Here is a 23,498-nt window from a genome sequence, read left to right as displayed (position 1 = left end):
TATTCCTACGATGCTACCTACATCTACCAGTCGTAGGTATCTGAACACCTACGGCGCTTTGGGCTTCGCGACGGTGCGTCTCCACCATCGTCGTCGTCATCATCGTCGTCATCGCCGCTGCTGCTACCATCGTCCTCGCTGCTGCTGCTTCCCTCTTCGCTTCCCTCCATGAGGGCTTTGAGGAACTAATGGGGGTTTTCCCTTGCCGCCGTATCGTCGCTGGAAGAAGAGCCGATCTCTTCGGAGGAGTCGGCTCCTTCCCAAGAGAAGGCGTCGTCTTCGCTGCTCTCCAGTTCCTCTTGGAACAGGAACTGGAGGTCTTCCTCTCCTTCAGTCATGGGCTCGTCCTCCTCGGAGGCGACCCCGAAGTCGAACTCCTCTGCGTCCCAGTGCAGAGGAGCCAGCGCCTCGTAGGCTGCTGTTGGGTCCCACTCAGGGGTCGGCTCTCGGCTCTCTGAGATGGAGTCGATAGAGGAGGCCGAGAGGGAAGAAGAAGAAGAAGGGGAAGAGGAAGAAGAAGAAGAGTCTCCGAACGAGTTGGAGCCGGAGGAAGAGGAGATGGCCATGGCTGGTGAAGGATTGGGTTTTCTGTGCTACTGGCTTTGGGAAGAAGATGGAGTTTTGCTGTGAATAAGAGCCGATGCAGAGGGAGGTTAAATAGTGAAAAGATGGAAGACGGATCGGCAGTTTCACATTCTACGAGGAGCCAGTTGAAGAGACGTTGCGTCTTCCTTGGTGGTTGCAATGTGGTTAATGAACATTAACGGGAAGATGAAGCGACGGATTGGTTTTGGAACTATCATTGCCAAAACCAGGGGGGCATGTGTTATTGCCATAAATTAACAGGGTTAATTTATGGGCCGAAATCAAGATGGGCTTAAAGCAGAAGATGAGGAAGGCTTGTAAATCGGCTCCTGCATGAGCATATGGGCCACATTGGCCGTGTATCCTTAGATTTAGTTTAAGATTAGAGATAGAGTCCAACCGGGACAAGATTAGTTTAGATTATTTCCCAAGTCTCCGGACTATAAATATGTACCCTTTGTTATTCATGAAAAAGAGCGTCATCACGACCCGCAAACAACAACTCTCGGCGCATCGCCACCCCTAATCCTAGGGTTTCATCCAAGTAAGTGCCATGCTGCCCTGATCGCCTCTTGCGATCAGGGCAGTATTGTTCTTGCTTCTACCTTGGTATTACTCGTACTGAAGCGTTTTTGATGGCGAGTAGTACTAGTTATCATGATGTTCGTAGCATGGCTTTTAGTAGATCTTTTATGCTTCGTTGTTTTATCATCTGCGAATATCATGTTGTCTCTGTGCAGTCACGTTTCAATCTCATGCTAGTTCTTGTCGCATAGAATTAGTCGCACAGGGACAACACCCTGCTTCTTTTATGTTTAGTAGATCCGATCTGTTATGGTTTGCTCTTATCTTAAGAGTTGGCATAATATCTGCTAGGTTAGGCCTTGCAAACGGATTGAATGATCTGGTGGCGTAGTAGATGCTTTATCTTAGCCTTGATAGGGATTGTTCCGGGAATCGGCTCTTGCTAGTTCTTAGGTCCTCTGTTTTAGGTTGTGGTTTAATTGTCTGTTACGTTCGCTAGGCCTAGTCACGTGTAGGATGTTCCGATCTAGCAGTGAAGCTGTTACTATTGTGGATTAGATCAATTAGATTCGACTGAAGCAGTTTTCATAGTTATTTGCTCTATTTATCATATCCGGATACAATCAGATCCCGTCTGACACCAGGACCCGATCGGCTCTTCAAAGCCGATGCAAGAGTCGTCCCGGGGAGCCGACCACGGCTCGGACTTACGTTTACACGTGTCTTTATATGCAGAAAACTGTTTGGAGAACGTCTACACCCTCCTGATCGGGTATAGGTCAGGTGGCACGCCCGGTTTTTCACAAAACCTCCGGGCACGTGACGGAAATTGCGGGCCGTCGACGAGGGAGCAGTGCCTCTAGCGCCCTAGCAACCTCCCGGCTCTTCGTGTTGCCCGTCGTTGCTCGTCGGTGGGTTTCGGTCGACAACAGCGCGATCCACTTTCTCGGCGCGGATCACGGCTGCAATTGCCGTAGCCTTCCCCAGCGCGCACGCATGTCCAGGATCCTCGCCCGGCCTTTATTTTGTCACCCGTAGACCCCTGCACCAGCACCTGCGTTCTTCACCCCGCCCAGAACCCTAGCGCACCACCCCGCTTTGCCCTGCCCAGCGCCGCTCCTCTGCGCCGCCGTGAGCACACCGCTCCGCTGCCCTTTAGCTCGTGCCAACCCTCGCAAGAGCTTCGCCGTAGCCCCAGGGAGATCCCCAAGCTCTTTGCCCCGGAGCCCAGCCCCTGCCTCGCCGGAATTGCACCTGGACCGCTCGACGGTGAGCTCTCTACGCCGTCGCGATTCCTCGCCATCGGCGCGGTTTAGGCCACCCTGACCCCCATAGCACCTCCACAGGAGCTCCACAAGTTGAACCGTGGGATCCAGACGCCTGGAGGACCTCTGCAGTGACCCGTCCCCGAGCTCCGTCGCGCACGCCGCCGCCGGACCTCGACGTCGACACCCCTGCACAGCCACGCAGCTCGAGTTCGAGCCTCGGTGAGCACCGCTTGGACCCCCTATCTCGTTCGCGCTAGCTAATGTCGCTCGTGGCGCACCCTGGGTGCCGGGACATCGCACGCAAGCGCCTCGCCGCTGCAGCTCTGCCGTGGCAGATGCCCTACAGTGCTGCGCTGCCCCGCACAACCCCTGCATAGGCTTGCCTGTGCCTTGCGCAAGCTCCGTGACTCTTTTGCACACACATCTCGGCCCCAGAACGGCCTGCACTCCACACACTGACGAGCGTCACCACCCAGCGCAGCCCCTCGCCGTGGTGAGCTCTGTCCGAGCCCGGAAAACCCCGTCCTAGGTGCACAGGTGGTTTACCCATGTTGTGCTGATCGTCCCCGGCCAAACCCCCAGTCGATTTGAGCCCGGGAACACCCGAAACACCGAACTCCGGCGAGCTATCGAGCAGCGCTGCCAAGGGGATTGATCTCCGGTGTGTTCCGCCGCCGCCTCGCGCGCCCGCTTGATCCTGACCACCCGATCTTGAATCAACGTGCAGGATTAGATCAGCGCACCCATTCGTCCTGAGCCACCGGATCGTGATCCAACGGATCAGATCCGCCCGTTCCGCTTCAACCAGGCACTTTTGCTAAAGAGCCCCTGGACTTTTCGGGAATTAACCCGCAGTCTACTGCAGTTCAAAAGTAATTCCAGATCAGCCCAGTTTTTAATGTTTAAGCCCTTGAGCTTTTTAAAAATAGAACCTGCAGTCCACCAGGCCGCCGCCCCTGACTTTTTCCCTTCTACCCCCTGTGTCTATATGTTAATTACATTTTAGTCCCTGGTTTTTGCTCAGAAGCCCCTGTAACCTTAGTTTTCTCGCAGTTTAGTCCTTAAACCTTGTTTTAGCCCTAGATTTCGCGTTCTAGCTCCGTTTTAGGTGTTCTTTTTGTCCACGCGATCGTTGTAATGCGTAGAATAGTTTTAGCCTAGTTTTGTTTGCTATTTTTATGTAATGATGTAATGTTTCTTAGAGTTTGCTTTTGTTTGCATGTATGTGTATATGCTGGACTTGTTTTGGCGTTTCGATCGTGAGTAGACGTTTAGCAGTCGGAGGAGTACTAGGAGTCACCTTCCGTGGGACACTTCGAGCAGCAGGAACAGTTTGAGGAAGGCAAGTATAACATGAACCGCCTATCACTTTTAAATACAATTTCATACTGCATTTTAATACTGTATGCCTATAAGGACTTTCCTAGCCACTTTATATCCTTTATATATATCCCTTGGGTTGCATTTTGGTTAGTTGTGCTGGGTGCTGCGCTATAACACACTTGGTCCTTTTTAATTAATTTGTTAATGGTCTTATGCAACTTAATTCTGAGCGTTACCCTCTGTGCTCTATACTTGAGTGGTTTACGTCTCCTTAAAACATATTTTTCTAGAAACTTGGTTTAGGGGGCTCGCACTGTGTTTTGTGCTAGCTACTCTCCATAAGGACCGTACGTCATTAGAGCGACAACTTGGGACAACCGTGCAACCACAAAGACTGGAATGGGACAGTCTTGGCTTACAAATTAGGTCTTTTTGGTTTGGAGTAACTTACCTGCGGGGCAAGGGTGGTAAGCTTCAATGCTCCCTGTTCCTCCGGCTTGGTCTGTGCTACGTGCTTGTACCCCCGTGAGGTGGGCCCCATCGTAGCTGATCCAACACATCACGGTTACTTCTTACCAACGAGATTCTTTATAATGGCCTCATACTGTGTTTGCTAGTCATCTCACCTAAGGAAGTGTGATGAACAACTAGTGTAACTCACGACTTGTGGGTAAAGATGTGCAACCTCTGCAGATTGTAAAACTGGTATACTAGCCGTGCTCACAGTCATGAGCATCCCAGATCCTCCTTTTGATTAATGGGGTTATCTCCTTTTGATTAAGGTGGTTCCCCGAGTGGTTTGGTTTGGTTTGGTTCTCAGTAGTTCATAATTAATTTTGATTAATTTCTATGTAATTGGGTTTATGGTAAATCATCCACTTGTAGTAATTAGCTTTAATAAAATTTTGCCAAGATTAAAACCTAATGCAGTTGAGTCAGCCAACCTTAGAGCCTCATAGTTTGTGTTATACTTGTTGAGTACAAGTTGTGTACTCACTCTTGCCTACTATACTCTTTTCCTCTTGTTCTCTTTGGGAATACCCTACTGCTGCTCAGTTCCTGGCGATGCGGAGGAGTTCACCCAGAGCTACCAGGAGTACGAGGGTTTCTAGGCGGTCGTCTCCCAGTCGACGTCCCTGTGGCGCCCAGCTTCCGAGTTTTGTACTTGTTTTACGCTTCCGCATACTCTGTATCAGACATTTGTCATTTATGTAATAAATAACATTCGTACTAGCTTTATTATATCTTTTTAGTGGTATGTGCTGTGATATACTGTTCATTCTGTTGTATATACGTATGACTTGATCCTGGCACATATATTATTGCTCGATTTATGTCCTTTTATAAACCGGGTATTACAGAGTGGTATTAGAGCTATATCGACTGTAGGACGAAAGCCTAGATAGAACTGGTCGAGTTTTATGTCTTTTTCTCTATATCCTTGTTGCTGAAATTATTTTGCTGTTATATTCCTTGAATTCTAAATTTCTTACTCGTCTTCCTTTGATTTTTCTCTATAGAATTAGTTTCCGTAGCTTTGGCCCTGAAGTATCTCACCGACCCTTTTCAGTCTAGGATTCCCTGACCTCAGCACGATAGACCGTTTTGCGACGCGTTGTGTTAGTCGAGTCGTGTGCTAACCTCGACTAAAGTGTAAAATTTGTATGCTTGTGATTATGCAAGATGGTTGATTTGGATTTTTGGTTGATTGCATAGCTTAGCTGTTAAACTTGCTTAAATGTAAATCGACCCTTAAGTCAAACTTGAATTAAATAATAAAAATGAGTTAGATCGTTGGGGGTAAAACTATGCACTCTGTTTCCCTCTACCTTATCATGCCTTGGGTTTCTCCTGTCTTGTTTGTTGAGAAGAAGGATAGCGCGAAGAGGATGTGATATTCTAGGATTCACCAACGAGGACGTCGGTCTCTGAAGGGGGTAGGGATGTGACACCCCGGCCTATAGATAGTACGGGAGAATTTGAGGATTGCTTAGACGAGATAGAAGAGTTATGCAGATCTGAGTTGGAGAAGTGCTTGAGAGTGCCAGAAGAACAAGCACCGTTGAAAGGATTGGATGTGCAAGAAGATCTGACCTATACCGAGCATCCAGTGAAGATACTAGAGACATTCGAAAGAGTTACATAGAACCGGAAGATCAAGTCGTGCAGAATGCAATGGAGTGACCACACCGAGAAGATGAGCTGCGGAAGACCTATCCTGATCCCTTTGCTAGCTAGCCCAGAATCTCGGGACGAGATTCCTGTAAGGGGGTAGGATTTGTAACACCCTAATTTTAATTTCCGTATTTAATAATAAATTTAATCATCTTTATTTAATTTCCTAGGATTTTATATGCTTAGCCTTGCATTTAAATAAATTTTCTTTCACAAGTAATTAAAATTTATTTTAAGGTAACATGTTTGTGCATGCATGCTGGTGCATAGTTTTATTTGGTTGAGTGCTTAGGGTTTGAATTCAAATTTCTTTTGAAATCAAAATTGTAACACCCTAAGTTAAATTTCAATGTTTAATAATAAAATTAATTGGCTTTATTTAATTTTCTAGGATTTAATTTGCTTAGTCTTGCATTTAATTCAATTTTGTTCTATAAGTAATTAAAATTTATCATAGGTTTAATTTTTGTTGTTGCATCATGCTGGAGCATTGTTTTATTTGTTGAGTGCTTGTGTGAATTCAAATTTAAATTTGGATTCATTTGCCTTGAGTTTGAATTAGGATTAGATTTAGATATGCAAAAGAAATTAGAAAAGGAATCCAAACCCAACAAGCCAACCAGACCCAGCCCGAGAACCCCAACAGCCCACACTTCCCTTCCTTCCCCAAGCCCACTCGCGAGCGGCCCATCTCCTCCCCTTCGGCTCAACCCGGCCGGCCCAACTCGCCACCCCCGCTCCTCTCCCCGCGGCCCAAGTCCCCACTCGGCCCAGCAGGACCCCGCCGGCCCCGCTCGCCAGCCAGCAATGCGCACGCGCCCCCGGCCCATCCCCGCGCCTGACCCCAGCCAGCGCCCGACCGCTCGTCGCCTTTCCCCCTCGCTGCCACGCCGGGCCCACAGGTCAGGGTCACCTTCTTCCCCGCGTCCTCTGCTCCGCACAACGCCCGCTTCGCAATCACCGGCGCAGCGGCCGGGGATTGCCTTCCTCATCCGCCCCACAATCCCCGGCGCCCGGCCTTTATTTGGCCCCCGCTACCCCTCTACGCCCTCATCTCGCCACCCCACATCCGCCGCCAGCTCATCGGCGTCACGTCCCTGTGCCGCGCCGCTCGGCCTCGCAGTGCCTCTGCACCGGCGCAGAACCGCCGCTCCACCACCTTCCAGCCCACCAGAGCCGCCGTAGAAGGATCCTTGCGCGTCCAGGAGTCGAACCCGGGGGTCCCGATGCTCGGAGCTCCATCGCAGCGCCTTCTCCTCGAACTCCGTTCGAACTCCGTCCGTGTGCCTCCGCCCGAGCTCGCCGCCGGCTCGTCTGCATCGCGCCCCTGCCCGGACCAAACCACGGTGAGCACCCGCAACTCTCCCTGGTCCTTTTGGCACTAGATCTCGTAGTCCAAAGCCCTGGCGCCCTTAAAGCACCGCTCGCCGTCGTTTCCCACCGCCGTAGAGCCGCCGTCGCCGACGCGCATGCCATCCCGAGCTCCGGTTCCCCGATTTTAGCGCTCAGGTGGATCACGCGTGGTTCATAGATGCTCCCAGGCCAAGCCCCGCTCGAAGTGCCCCCCGGACGGCCGATTTTGGCCAGCTCCGGTGAAGCGCCGCCACGGGATGGCTCACCGGCGACTGAGCACCGCCGCCCCGCGCGCCCCTTCGCCCGTGGCCATCCGATCAAGATCCGGCGGCTAGGATTAGATCGGCCCGAAGTCAAATCATTAGAAAACGGTCAGCGCCGGTACCTTTTGCTAAAGAGACCCTGCCTTTTACTGGATTCAACCCGCGGTCCTATATAGTGTAAAAATATTTACATTAAGGCCCAGATTTTAACGCGTAGCCCCCTGAGTTTCTTTAAAATAGTACCCGCAGTCCAGGCTTGAAGTTTTTGCGGGTTAGACCCTGAAGCTTTAGTTTAATTACATGTTAGTCCCTCTGTTTCTGCAGAAAAGCCCCTGGAACCCTGTTTTTCTTACAAATAGGTCCCTAGGAACTTGTTTTTAGCCTAGAAAATGCTGTTTTAGCTCCGTTTTAAGTGTTCTTTATGTCCACGCGATCGTTGTAACGCGTAGAATAGTTCTAGAGTAGTTTTGTGCGCTGTTTTCATGTATTGTTGTACTGTTTCTTAGTTTTTATTAGTGTTTGCTTGTATGTTTATTATTGTGCATTGTTTTGGCCATGTGTTCGTGAGTAGACGTTGATCCATCCGAGGAGCCCCAGTACCAGTACCAGTACCAGGAGCAGCCATCTTCCGAGCACTTTGAACAGCAGCAGGAGCAGTACGAGAAAGGCAAGTATAACATGAACAACCTATCATCTTTAAATACATCTTTCATACTGCATTTAATACTGTATGCCTATAAGGACTGTTCTAGCCACTTTATATCCTTTATATATCCTTTGGGTTGCATTTTGGTTAGTTGTGCTAGGTTGCTGCGTTATAACACACTCTGGTCCTTTTTAGTTAAATTGATTAATGGTTTACTTGAACTTAATTCTGAGAGTGGCCCTCTGTGTGGATGAGTGGCTCACGTCTCGTTAAAATTGGCTTTTGTTAGAAACATGGTTTAGGGGGCCAGCACGGTGCTTAGTGCTTGGTTGGCCACTCTCCATAAGGACCGGTTCATAGAGCGACAACCTGGGACAACAGCGCTACCACAAGGCTAGAATGGGATAGACTTGGCTTACTAATTAGGTCTTTTTGGTTTGGAGTAACTTACCTGCGGGGCAAGAGTAGTAAGCTTCAATGGTCCCTGCTCCTCCGGCTTGGTCTGTGCTTGGATTTCGCTCCTGTGCTTGTACCCCCGGAGGTGGGCCCCATCATCGCTGACCTTACTCTCGCGGTTACGCCTTACCAACGAGATTCTTTGTAACGGCCTCGTAGTGAGTCGCTAGTCATCTCACCTAAGGAAGTGTGACGAACCTCTAGCGTAGCTCACGACTTGTGGGTAAAGATGTGCAACCTCTGCAGAGTGTAAAACTGGTACACTAGCCGTGCTCACGGTTATGAGCGGCCCAGATCCTCCTTTTGATTAGTGGGGTTGTCTCCTTCCGACGAGGGAGGTGCCTCTCGGGGTTTACCTTGGTGGCTTGGTTTCGGGTTGGTTCTCAGTAGTAACATGTTTAATCTTGATTAATTACTATGTAACTGGGTTAATGGTAATTCATCAACTTGTAGTAAATAGCTTTAATAAAATTTTGCCAAGACTTAAAAGCTAATGCAGTCAGTCAGCCAGCCTAGAGCCTCATAGTTTGTGTTATACTTGTTGAGTACAAGTTGTGTACTCACTCTTGCCTCTTCTCTACTTTTTCCTCTTGGATACGCTACTGCTGCTCAGTTCCTGCCGACACGAGGGAGTTCGTCCAGCGCTACCAGGACTACGAGGACTTCTAGGCGTTCGTCTCCCTGTCGACGTCCCTGTGGCGCCCTGCTTCAGCTTCGGAGAGTTTTTATCGTATTTGTACTTCGCTTCCGCTGTATCAGACATTTTGTCATTATTGTAATAAAAAACATTCGTATTTCGATTTATTATGTCTTATTCGTGATATGTGCTGTGATATACTGTTCATTCTGTTGTATATACGTGTGACTTGATCCTGGCACGTATATGATTGCTCGGTTTATGTTATTTTATAAACCAGGTGTTACAGAGTGGTATCAGAGCCGTATCGACTGTAGGACGAAGCCTAGATAGAACTGGTCGAGTTTTAGGACTTCTTCTCTCTAATCCTTGTCTGCTGAAACTATTTTACTATTATACCCCTTGAATTCTATGACTTTTACCCTTCTTGCCTTGATTTCTCTCTCTAAAGAATAGTTTTCGTAGATTTTGGCCTAAATCAGTCATCTGACCACCATGAGTATTAGCTAGGTGACCCTTTTATAATAAATACGATAGCATGATCCGCGACGCGTTGTGTTAGTCGAGTCGTATGTTAAACTCGGCTAAGTCGTGAAAATTGTCTGCTTGTTATTATGCTACATGTTTGATTTGGATTTTTGAATGATTGCATAGCTTAGTAGTTTAAATTTGTTAAAAAAAATCAGTCTTAAGTCAAAGTTAATCAAATAATAAAATGAGTTAGATCGTTGGGGGTAAAACCGACCACTCCATCCTCTCAACCTTATCCTGCCTTGGGTTTCTTCTGTCTTACTTGTTGAGAAGAAGGATAGTGCGAAGAGGATGTGATATCCAGGGATTCACCGACAAGGACGTCACCGACGAGGATGTCGGTTTCTGTAAGGGGGTAGGGATGTGACACCCCGGCCTACAAATAGTACAAGAGAAGTTGGGAATCTCTCCGATGAAACAGAAGAATTATGCTCTAGTTCCTTTTTCCTAGATTTATGTGACATTTATCTGGAGTTATCAGCAATAATGCCTGAGCAGTGTTATCTAAATAGGATAGAACCTTAAATAATGGAGTTTTTCTCTCTTCCTTGACCTTACCCATCTGTGTTTTCTTTTGCCCCAGCTCAGATGTCGGCAGAACAAAAAGACCTTGGAGACAGTGCAATGGGTGATGGTGAGAAAACTTGCCAGTGTTGCCAATTCTATGGTGTTCCTTGTCATCAAGTTCGTGCAACTGAAGATGAAGCTACAACTAGGAGGAACCAGATGTTGTTCTCCAGTACGAAGAGAAAGAGGTCTCATCAAGAGCAGCTAGCAGAGGATTTCCTTTTCCTCGACGGTCCATCGGTCGATGAGCTACAGACCATCCAGAAGAGAAAGGACCCTGAGTGCTCTGCAGATACACAGGTCAAGAACCAAGCGCTCTATGATTATATTGACGGGTTGACTATCACTATGAATGTGATTCAGCCACACGGTCACAAGGAGTCCAAAGAGCAAGCAGCAGAAATAATGCAAGATGTGATGATAAGTTCACAAGGAGGACAACCAAGTAACGCCATTCACCACCACCGCATGTGCTACAAATGCGGGCAAAAAGGTCATTATGCCAAAAGTTGTCCAGCACCTCAGGCTCCACGGCAGGCAGGACAGCAGGGGCGCCCAGCCCAACCTAGGCCACCACGACAGGGGAAGGTGAACCACGTGACGGCCAAGTCAGCTGCTGAGGCTCCTAATGTGGTTATTGGTACGTTCATGGTCAACTCTCATCCAGCTACGATGCTTTTCGATACCGGTGCTACTCATTCTTTCATTTCCAAGTCATTTGCCGAGCAGCATCGTATTCCAGTTTCATGTCTGAGGTCAGCTATGGTAGTTACTGTAACACCCCGGGTGTCTGCACAGTAATTAAATAGGTGTCTGCACAATAATTATGTATGTTTACTATGCATCATGTGTTTGATTTGCTCAAAAAGGATCTTTTTGTAATTAAGAAAGGTTATATGTGTAATTATGATTTTATGCAAGGTCCTTTCTGCAGTTGTGTTGAATAGGTTGTGTAATTATAGCTTTAGTGGAGGGTGTTTTTGCAAAATTTCAATGCATTTAATGCATGGCAGCCATTTTTGCTTTTGAGTCTAGTGTTGAAGTGAATTTGCTTTGAAAAAGACAAATTTCCTAGAATTCAAAATCTCTTCAATGATTTTAATTTTAGCTCTTGAATCTTTGGTCAAATAATTTTTTGCACAACATCAAAGTTGTAGATCTTGAAAAGTTGAACAACTTTCATGTTGGGCACTTTTTCATTTGAGCTTTAGTTTAAAAGTTATTGCTTGTTTACAGAGAGGTCCCTAGAATTTTTGGTAATTACAAATCAGCCCTTATGACCATCTCCCACATCCCTGCTCTGCTTCTCGCCGCCGACGCCACCGACGGCGCCGCCGCCGACGCCTTCCCGGCCATTCCGGCCATTACTCCGCCGTGCGCTGGCGCCCACGCGTCGCGGACGACCACCTCCCCCTCCTGTTGCCTCGCGCTGGCCCTCTTCTTCCCTTGCCACGCGCCCCGCCGCTTCCAGAACCACCCCGACGGCCGCCACCGCGACGCCGCCGTGGAGCGCTCCCTGCAGAGCCCGCCGCTCTCTTCTAGCGAGCGCCCGCGCACTACAAGAGTCCCAGAACTCGATTTCGCTCGTCCCTTCGCTCTCTCATCGCTCCCACGCCGCAGAACGCCGCCGCCGCCCTGCTTGAACCCCGGCGAGCTCCACCCCGCCGCGGAGCCGCCAACCCAGACCCGCTCCACCCCTACAGCCCCCACATTTAGCACCGCCTCGACCTCGCGCAGCTCCCAGGCCTTTTCCCCTCGCCCAAACCTCACCGGAGCCACCCCGCCGCCGTGCTCCGAGCCCGCAAGCCGCCGCTCGCCGTCGACACCCCACCTCCGACCGCCCTAGCCTCGATTCCAAGCACCCGGAGGTGCGCCTTGAACCCGTGAGGCTCACGCACCCCTTCACCCTCGCCGCCGGTGAGCCCCTCGCCGGGAAATCGCCGGTCAAACCCGCGCTCCCCCTCTGACCCGACCCGAGGACCCCGAGTTGGAATTTGAAAAACCCCAGGGGGCTATCTGCGTTGTCAGTGACTCAGGGGAATAGTGCTATAGAGGCTTGTTTGTATTAGTTTGCTGTGATATTTGAAATTCAATATCAATTCGTAGAAAATTCATAAAATAGCAAATCTTGATGTTTTGGAATCCTCTTGAAGAGCTCTATGCAGTAGAACCATAATATGTTAGGATTTAGTTGCAAGTTTTTGCTGTAGATTTTGATTTGTGTTACTAGGTATATAAATACTTGTTCTTTAATCTTTTTCTTATCTGATGCTTGAAAGCTTGTATTGATCTGATATTTTTTTGGTAGTTGAATCATGTTACACTAGTTTTGCTATAAAAATTTCATGATCAGTTCTTTGTTATAGTTACTTATTTGATTTAATCCTTGTTTAGTAGACTTTAATTATGATAAATAGTTTCTGTTCTTAGTAATTCATGAATTTATTTCTGCATGTTCTTATGGAGTAGGTTAGCTTGTCCAGGAAGTTTGAGCCTTAGTTCATGACTAGAACAGGAGTTAAAATTGAATCTTGCTAAACTGATGTCTGTTTTGTTTATTTTCTCAGAATTAGTTCCGTGTAGGTAAAATCATGAAAAATTCACAGTAGGTAAATCATCCCTGTGTAGATCTCCTGTTAAATTTTAAGCTTCTGTTTGGCTCTAGTTTGATCTGTATAATTCAAGCTTGTACTAGGTGTTGCCTGCATAAATGATTTATTGTGATTAAATGGTTACATATATTGACATGATTTTTGTAGGGTAGATTACTTTGTTCATGTTCTTTTTAGTGTAATTTTGGTAGATTTTATTACTATTTGTACTCTGAGTTGTTGATTTATTTACAAACCATGATTTAATCGTATAGGAAATCACCACCACTCATTTTATGAAGTTAGTTAACTTCTTTTGTGCTGTTGATCATGATGCCTTGTGTAGTTAAATTTGTTATTTAACTACTCTATAAACGATTGCCCATGTTTGTTTATAATGTTGTTCTTGCATTACATATAGACACGACTGCCTTATCGGACGAGACGTACGAGCTGATCCCGGAATCTGACGGAGGTGATCTCGAAGCTCAAGTGAACACTGCGGAACTAACTGAAGCCCCGGACCAAAGTTCGGAAGAGCCTAGAGCTGAAATAGTTAGCAATTATCGAGAAGGCAAGCCCCGGACATAACCTATACTTCAAATTAATATCATTTACTGTATTATTTTACTTGTGCATTTACAGTGCATAGGAGTTGAATTGAAACCCTAGATGCATGATCCTAGAAACCTATGTACTGAACACTAGACCTGAGTTCGACTACTTGCTAAGCTTATAGGACCGGTAAAAGTCGAGTGATTGCCTGTCACTCGCGAGCGTTATAGGAATTGATTGTTTACTTTCTGCTATCAATATAAGGACGACGGACGGGGTTGTGTTCGATATCATGACCTTATGTGATACCCCGTCTGTGTTGATGAACTTGCTAAGGTCGCGGTGTGTGGTAGTGCTGGTTAAGTTTTTGAAAGTACTAGTCACATGCCGTAAATATGGTACGCGGCAAGCCTAGTAGCCGATTGGACCGGGGAGTGGATATACCTTTCACTCTCTCAGTAGGGATAGGTTTTATTTTATGTTGCGCAACACTACGACTTCGAGGGACAAGGTTCGGCCTTGGAGCCCTGTAGTCGGGGAGAGTGACCCTATCCACAAGCCGGAAAGAAAGGTCAACGGTTGTTTGGGAATGACCCGACGGTGTTCCAGACGTGTGTGCTAGGTTATCCTTGCAAGGTTGAATTTCGATTCAGAATCGTCCGCCTCTCACGATGAAATGAGACTGCTTGATCTCTTTGCCACACAGAGTAAGAAGAGCAACAATACTTTAATCAATCTTGATGTTTGCTTAGATTTCTACCATGATTGGAAAATAGTTGCTTACATAGAATGGTTAATCGACTAGAATCTTGAAAGCTAAAACTTGAAAGTAAGGACATACTCTTTATTGCTTTTCAGCAAAAGAAAACCAGAGCCTCACAAAGCCTTGCATAGTCTAGCTAAGGTGGGCTACTTATACCCGTTGGCGGTTAAGTCTTGCTGAGTATTAGAATACTCAGCCTTGCTGTTGGAACCCTTTTTCAGGTATGAGTTTTGAGGATCAGATCGCTAGCTTGACCTATCCTTGCTCGTTGCCTCCTAGATGGTCTGTAGAATGGGATACGTCTTCGGCCGGCAATGACTATGACGAGTGATACCATGCTTGGGCTAGCTTGGTATACTTTTGCGACGTGTTGTAGTCATCGTGTTTCATCTTCCGCTGTTTAGACTCTGAACTTATAATCATAACTTGTATAACTGTTTTATTTAAGTTGGCTTTGTAATAATGTTTTTAACTGGTATGTAATTGTTATTATGCCTGAGTTGTAAAATTGTGGTTGTAATATCTCTGAACTCGCCTTCGTGTGGGGTATGCTTGTTCGATCCGTGAATCGGTGGTTGTATCGGGACGTTACCCGACAGACCAAAAATTGTTCCGTTTGAAGCGCGTTTAAGCTAATGTTGCCTTTATGGTGATGGTTTACGCACTTGAGCCGGGATAATTTAGGCGGTTCTGCCACAGTTACCTCACCTGGGGGCCAGACACACACATGCTCTATATGCTCCAGAGTTAGAATTGTCATAAGGAGGGCAGAATTCCGCACTGGTTTGATCGTCATTGATTCCTCAGAGATAGATGTGATTTTGGGCATGGAGACCCTTACCAGATGGGGAGTCCGTATTGATTGTGCTCAGCGGACAGTTCACTTGTCAGCATCCGATGGCCAAGAGGTGGCAATCAGTGCTACAGAGCCTTCTAGTTTTCTTCATCAGATGGAGACTAGACCCACGCATGGTATTCGCGTGGTGTCTGAATTCTCGGATGTCTTTCCGGAGGACTTGCCAGAAGAAGGAAGAGGAGTCGATGAAGACATATCCGGACCTCTTTGCTAGCCAGCTCAGAATCTCGGGACAAGATTCCTGTAAGGGGGTAGGATTTGTAACACCCTAAGTTAAATTTCAATGTTTAATAATAAAATTAATTGGCTTTATTTAATTTTCTAGGATTTAATTTGCTTAGTCTTGCATTTAATTCAATTTTGTTCTATAAGTAATTAAAATTTATCATAGGTTTAATTTTTGTTGTTGCATCATGCTGGAGCATTGTTTTATTTGTTGAGTGCTTGTGTGAATTCAAATTTAAATTTGGATTCATTTGCCTTGAGTTTGAATTAGGATTAGATTTAGAAATGCAAAAGAAATTAGAAAAGGAATCCAAACCCAACAAGCCAACCAGACCCAGCCCGAGAACCCCAACAGCCCACACTTCCCTTCCTTCCCCAAGCCCACTCGTGAGCGGCCCACCTCCTCCCCTTCGGCTCAACCCGGCCGACCCAACTCGCCACCCCCGCTCCTCTCCCCGCGGCCCAAGTCCCCACTCGGCCCAGCAGGACCCCGCCGGCCCCGCTCGCCAGCCAGCGCAATGCGCACGCGCCCCCGGCCCATCCCCGCGCCTGACCCCATCCAGCGCCCGCCCGCTCGTCGCCTTTCCCCCTCGCTGCCACTGCCGGGCCCACAGGTCAGGGTCACCTTCTTCCCCGCGTCCTCTGCTCCGCACAACGCCCGCTCCGCAATCACCGGCGCAGCGGCCGGGGATTGCCTTCCTCATCCGCCCCACGATCCCCGGCGCCCGGCCTTTATTTGGCCCCCGCTACCCCTCTACGCCCTCATCTCGCCACCCCACATCCGCCGCCAGCTCATCGGCGTCACGTCCCTGCGCCGCGCCGCTCGGCCTCGCAGTGCCTCTACGCCGGCGCAGAACCGCCGCTCCACCACCTTCCAGCCCACCAGAGCCACCGTAGAAGGATCCTTGCGCGTCCAGGAGTCGAACCCGGGGGTCCCGATGCTCGGAGCTCCATCGCAGCGCCTTCTCCCCGAACTCCGTTCGAACTCCGTCCGTGTGCCTCCGCCCGAGCTCGCCGCCGGCTCGTCTGCGTCGCGCCCCCGCCCGGACCAAACCACGGTGAGCACCCGCAACTCTCCCTGGTCCTTTTGGCACTAGATCTCGTAGTCCGAAGCCCTGGCGCCCTTAAAGCACCGCTCGCCGTCGTTTCCCACCGCCGCAGAGCCGCCGTCGCCGACGCGCATGCCATCCCGAGCTCCGGTTCCCCGATTTTAGCGCTCAGGTGGATCACGCATGGTTCATAGATGCTCCCAGGCCAAGCCCCGCTCGAAGTGCCCCCCGGACGGCCGATTTTGGCCAGCTCCGGTGAAGCGCCGCCACGGGATGGCTCACCGGCGACTAAGCACCGCCGCCCCGCGCGCCCCTTCGCCCGTGGCCATCCGATCAAGATCCGGCGGCTAGGATTAGATCGGCCCGAAGTCAAATCATTAGAAAACGGTCAGCGCCGGTACCTTTTGCTAAAGAGACCCTGCCTTTTACTGGATTCAACCCGCGGTCCTATATAGTGTAAAAATATTTACACTGAGGCCCAGATTTTAACGCGTAGCCCCCTGAGTTTCTTTAAAATAGTACCCGCAGTCCAGGCTTGAAGTTTTTGCGGGTTAGACCCTGAAGCTTTAGTTTAATTACATGTTAGTCCCTCTGTTTCTGCAGAAAAGCCCCTGGAACCCTATTTTTCTTACAAATAGGTCCCTGGAACTTGTTTTTAGCCTAGAAAATGTGTTTTAGCTCCGTTTTAAGCGTTCTTTATGTCCACGCGATCGTTGTAACGCGTAGAATAGTTCTAGGGTAGTTTTGTGTGCTGTTTTCATGTATTGTTGTACTGTTTCTTAGTTTTTATTAGTGTTTGCTTGTATGTTTATTATTGTGCATTGTTTTGGCCATGTGTTCGTGAGTAGACGTTGATCCATCCGAGGAGCCCCAGTACCAGTACCAGTACCAGGAGCAGCCGTCTTCCGAGCACTTTGAACAGCAGCAGGAGCAGTACGAGGAAGGCAAGTATAACATGAACAACCTATCATCTTTAAATACATCTTTCATACTGCATTTAATACTGTATGCCTATAAGGACTGTTCTAGCCACTTTATATCCTTTATATATCCTTTGGGTTGCATTTTGGTTAGTTGTGCTAGGTTGCTGCGTTATAACACACTCTGGTCCTTTTTAATTAAATTGATTAATGGTTTACTTGAACTTAATTCTGAGAGTGGCCCTCTGTGTGGATGAGTGGCTCACGTCTCGTTAAAATTGGCTTTTGTTAGAAACATGGTTTAGGGGGCCAGCACGGTGCTTAGTGCTTGGTTGGCCACTCTCCATAAGGACCGGTTCATAGAGCGACAACCTGGGACAACAGCGCTACCACAAGGCTAGAATGGGATAGACTTGGCTTACTAATTAGGTCTTTTTGGTTTGGAGTAACTTACCTGCGGGGCAAGAGTAGTAAGCTTCAATGGTCCCTGCTCCTCCGGCTTGGTCTGTGCTTGGATTGCGCTCCTGTGCTTGTACCCCCGGAGGTGGGCCCCATCGTCGCTGACCTAACTCTCGCGGTTACGCCTTACCAACGAGATTCTTTGTAACGGCCTCGTAGTGAGTCACTAGTCATCTCACCTAAGGAAGTGTGATGAACCTCTAGCGTAGCTCACGACTTGTGGGTAAAGATGTGCAACCTCTGCAGAGTGTAAAACTGGTATACTAGCCGTGCTCACGGTTATGAGCGGCCCAGATCCTCCTTTTGATTAGTGGGGTTGTCTCCTTCCGACGAGGGAGGTGCCTCTCGGGGTTTACCTTGGTGGCTTGGTTTCGGGTTGGTTCTTAGTAGTAACATGTTTAATCTTGATTAATTACTATGTAACTGGGTTAATGGTAATTCATCAACTCGTAGTAAATAGCTTTAATAAAATTTTGCCAAGACTTAAAAGCTAATGCAGTCAGTCAGCCAGCCTAGAGCCTCATAGTTTGTGTTATACTTGTTGAGTACAAGTTGTGTACTCACTCTTGCCTCTTCTCTACTTTTTCCTCTTGGATACGCTACTGCTGCTCAGTTCCTGCCGACACGAGGGAGTTCGTCTAGCGCTACCAGGACTACGAGGACTTCTAGGCGTTCGTCTCCCTGTCGACGTCCCTGTGGCGCCCTGCTTCAGCTTCGGAGAGTTTTTATCGTATTTGTACTTCGCTTCCGCTGTATCAAACATTTTGTCATTATTGTAATAAAAAACATTCGTATTTCGATTTATTATGTCTTATTCGTGATATGTGCTGTGATATACTGTTCATTCTGTTGTATATACGTGTGACTTGATCCTGGCACGTATATGATTGCTCGGTTTATGTTATTTTATAAACCGGGTGTTACAGAGTGGTATCAGAGCCGTATCGACTGTAGGACGAAGCCTAGATAGAACTGGTCGAGTTTTAGGACTTCTTCTCTCTAATCCTTGTCTGCTGAAACTATTTTACTATTATACCCCTTGAATTCTATGACTTTTACCCTTCTTGCCTTGATTTCTCTCTCTAAAGAATAGTTTTCGTAGATTTTGGCCTAAATCAGTCATCTGACCACCATGAGTATTAGCTAGGTGACCCTTTTATAATAAATACGATAGCACGATCCGCGACGCGTTGTGTTAGTCGAGTCGTATGTTAAACTCGGCTAAGTCGTGAAAATTGTCTGCTTGTTATTATGCTACATGTTTGATTTGGATTTTTGAATGATTGCATAGCTTAGTAGTTTAAATTTGTTAAAAAAAATCAGTCTTAAGTCAAAGTTAATCAAATAATAAAATGAGTTAGATCGTTGGGGGTAAAACCGACCACTCCATCCTCTCTACCTTATCCTGCCTTGGGTTTCTTCTGTCTTACTTGTTGAGAAGAAGGATAGTGCGAAGAGGATGTGATATCCAGGGATTCACCGACAAGGACGTCACCGACGAGGACGTCGGTTTCTGTAAGGGGGTAGGGATGTGACACCCCGGCCTACAAATAGTACAAGAGAAGTTGGGAATCTCTCCGATGAAACAGAAGAATTATGCTCTAGTTCCTTTTTCCCAGATTTATGTGACATTTATCTGGAGTTATCAGCAATAATGCCTGAGCAGTGTTATCTAAATAGGATAGAACCTTAAATAATGGAGTTTTTCTCTCTTCCTTGACCTTACCCATCTGTGTTTTCTTTTGCCCCAGCTCAGATGTCGGCAGAACAAAAAGACCTTGGAGACAGTGCAATGGGTGATGGTGAGAAAACTTGCCAGTGTTGCCAATTCTATGGTGTTCCTTGTCATCAAGTTCGTGCAACTGAAGATGAAGCTACAACTAGGAGGAACCAGATGTTGTTCTCCAGTACAAAGAGAAAGAGGTCTCATCAAGAGCAGCTAGCAGAGGATTTCCTTTTCCTCGACGGTCCATCGGTCGATGAGCTACAGACCATCCAGAAGAGAAAGGACCCTGAGTGCTCTGCAGATACACAGGTCAAGAACCAAGCGCTCTATGATTATGTTGATGGGTTGACTATCACTATGAATGTGATTCAGCCACACGGTCACAAGGAGTCCAAAGAGCAAGCAGCAGAAATAATGCAAGATGTGATGATAAGTTCACAAGGAGGACAACCAAGTAACGCCATTCACCACCACCGCATGTGCTACAAATGCGGGCAAAAAGGTCATTATGCCAAAAGTTGTCCAGCACCTCAGGCTCCACGGCAGGCAGGACAGCAGGGGCGCCCAGCCCAACCTAGGCCACCACGACAGGGGAAGGTGAACCACGTGACGGCCAAGTCAGTTGCTGAGGCTCCTAATGTGGTTATTGGTACGTTCATGGTCAACTCTCATCTAGCTACGGTGCTTTTCGATACCGGTGCTACTCATTCTTTCATTTCCAAGTCATTTGCCGAGCAGCATCGTATTCCAGTTTCATGTCTTAGGTCAGCTATGGTAGTTACTGTAACACCCCGGGTGTCTGCACAGTAATTAAATAGGTGTCTGCACAGTAATTATGTATGTTTACTATGCATCATGTGTTTGATTTGCTCAAAAAGGATCTTTTTGTAATTAAGAAAGGTTATATGTGTAATTATGATTTTATGCAAGGTCCTTTCTGCAGTTGTGTTGAATAGGTTGTGTAATTATAGCTTTAGTGGAGGGTGTTTTTGCAAAATTTCAATGCATTTAATGCATGGCAGCCATTTTTGCTTTTGAGTCTAGTGTTGAATTGAATTTGCTTTGAAAAAGACAAATTTCCTAGAATTCAAAATCTCTTCAATGATTTTAATTTTAGCTCTTGAATCTTTGGTCAAATAATTTTTTGCACAACATCAAAGTTGTAGATCTTGAAAAGTTGAACAACTTTCATGTTGGGCACTTTTTCATTTGAGCTTTAGTTTAAAAGTTATTGCTTGTTTACAGAGAGGTCCCTAGAATTTTTGGTAATTACAAATCGGCCCTTATGACCATCTCCCACATCCCTGCTCTGCTTCTCGCCGCCGACGCCACCGACGGCGCCGCCGCCGACGCCTTCCCGGCCATTCCGGCCATTACTCCGCCGTGCGCTGGCGCCCACGCGTCGCGGACGACCACCTCCCCCTCCTGTTGCCTCGCGCTGGCCCTCTTCTTCCCTTGCCACGCGCCCCGCCGCTTCCAGAACCACCCCGACGGCCGCCACCGCGACGCCGCCGTGGAGCGCTCCCTGCAGAGCCCGCCGCTCTCTTCTAGCGAGCGCCCGCGCACTACAAGAGTCCCAGAACTCGATTTCGCTCGTCCCTTCGCTCTCTCATCGCTCCCACGCCGCAGAACGCCGCCGCCGCCCTGCTTGAACCCCGGCGAGCTCCACCCCGCCGCGGAGCCGCCAACCCAGACCCGCTCCACCCCTACAGCCCCCACATTTAGCACCGCCTCGACCTCGCGCAGCTCCCAGGCCTTTTCCCCTCGCCCAAACCTCACCGGAGCCACCCCGCCGCCGTGCTCCGAGCCCGCAAGCCGCCGCTCGCCGTCGACACCCCACCTCCGACCGCCCTAGCCTCGATTCCAAGCACCCGGAGGTGCGCCTTGAACCCGTGAGGCTCACGCACCCCTTCACCCTCGCCGCCGGTGAGCCCCTCGCCGGGAAATCGCCGGTCAAACCCGCGCTCCCCCTCTGACCCGACCCGAGGACCCCGAGTTGGAATTTGAAAAACCCCAGGGGGCTATCTGCGTTGTCAGTGACTCAGGGGAATAGTGCTATAGAGGCTTGTTTGTATTAGTTTGCTGTGATATTTGAAATTCAATATCAATTCGTAGAAAATTCATAAAATAGCAAATCTTGATGTTTTGGAATCCTCTTGAAGAGCTCTATGCAGTAGAACCATAATATGTTAGGATTTAGTTGCAAGTTTTTGCTGTAGATTTTGATTTGTGTTACTAGGTATATAAATACTTGTTCTTTAATCTTTTTCTTATCTGATGCTTGAAAGCTTGTATTGATCTGATATTTTTTTGGTAGTTGAATCATGTTACACTAGTTTTGCTATAAAAATTTCATGATCAGTTCTTTGTTATAGTTACTTATTTGATTTAATCCTTGTTTAGTAGACTTTAATTATGATAAATAGTTTCTGTTCTTAGTAATTCATGAATTTATTTCTGCATGTTCTTATGGAGTAGGTTAGCTTGTCCAGGAAGTTTGAGCCTTAGTTCATGACTAGAACAGGAGTTAAAATTGAATCTTGCTAAACTGATGTCTGTTTTGTTTATTTTCTCAGAATTAGTTCCGTGTAGGTAAAATCATGAAAAATTCACAGTAGGTAAATCATCCCTGTGTAGATCTCCTGTTAAATTTTAAGCTTCTGTTTGGCTCTAGTTTGATCTGTATAATTCAAGCTTGTACTAGGTGTTGCCTGCATAAATGATTTATTGTGATTAAATGGTTACATATATTGACATGATTTTTGTAGGGTAGATTACTTTGTTCATGTTCTTTTTAGTGTAATTTTGGTAGATTTTATTACTATTTGTACTCTGAGTTGTTGATTTATTTACAAACCATGATTTAATCGTATAGGAAATCACCACCACTCATTTTATGAAGTTAGTTAACTTCTTTTGTGCTGTTGATCATGATGCCTTGTGTAGTTAAATTTGTTATTTAACTACTCTATAAACGATTGCCCATGTTTGTTTATAATGTTGTTCTTGCATTACATATAGACACGACTGCCTTATCGGACGAGACGTACGAGCTGATCCCGGAATCTGACGGAGGTGATCTCGAAGCTCAAGTGAACACTGCGGAACTAACTGAAGCCCCGGACCAAAGTTCGGAAGAGCCTAGAGCTGAAATAGTTAGCAATTATCGAGAAGGCAAGCCCCGGACATAACCTATACTTCAAATTAATATCATTTACTGTATTATTTTACTTGTGCATTTACAGTGCATAGGAGTTGAATTGAAACCCTAGATGCATGATCCTAGAAACCTATGTACTGAACACTAGACCTGAGTTCGACTACTTGCTAAGCTTATAGGACCGGTAAAAGTCGAGTGATTGCCTGTCACTCGCGAGCGTTATAGGAATTGATTGTTTACTTTCTGCTATCAATATAAGGACGACGGACGGGGTTGTGTTCGATATCATGACCTTATGTGATACCCCGTCTGTGTTGATGAACTTGCTAAGGTCGCGGTGTGTGGTAGTGCTGGTTAAGTTTTTGAAAGTACTAGTCACATGCCGTAAATATGGTACGCGGCAAGCCTAGTAGCCGATTGGACCGGGGAGTGGATATACCTTTCACTCTCTCAGTAGGGATAGGTTTTATTTTATGTTGCGCAACACTACGACTTCGAGGGACAAGGTTCGGCCTTGGAGCCCTGTAGTCGGGGAGAGTGACCCTATCCACAAGCCGGAAAGAAAGGTCAACAGGTTGTTTGGGAATGACCCGACGGTGTTCCAGACTGTGTGTGCTAGGTTATCCTTGCAAGGTTGAATTTCGATTCAGAATCGTCCGCCTCTCACGATGAAATGAGACTGCTTGATCTCTTTGCCACACAGAGTAAGAAGAGCAACAATACTTTAATCAATCTTGATGTTTGCTTAGATTTCTACCATGATTGGAAAATAGTTGCTTACATAGAATGGTTAATCGACTAGAATCTTGAAAGCTAAAACTTGAAAGTAAGGACATACTCTTTATTGCTTTTCAGCAAAAGAAAA

The sequence above is a fragment of the Panicum virgatum genome, chromosome 4N (assembly GCF_016808335.1).
Source record: "Panicum virgatum strain AP13 chromosome 4N, P.virgatum_v5, whole genome shotgun sequence".
In the NCBI taxonomy this organism is placed as follows: domain Eukaryota; kingdom Viridiplantae; phylum Streptophyta; class Magnoliopsida; order Poales; family Poaceae; genus Panicum; species Panicum virgatum.
This window is presented reverse-complemented; position numbering follows the sequence as displayed.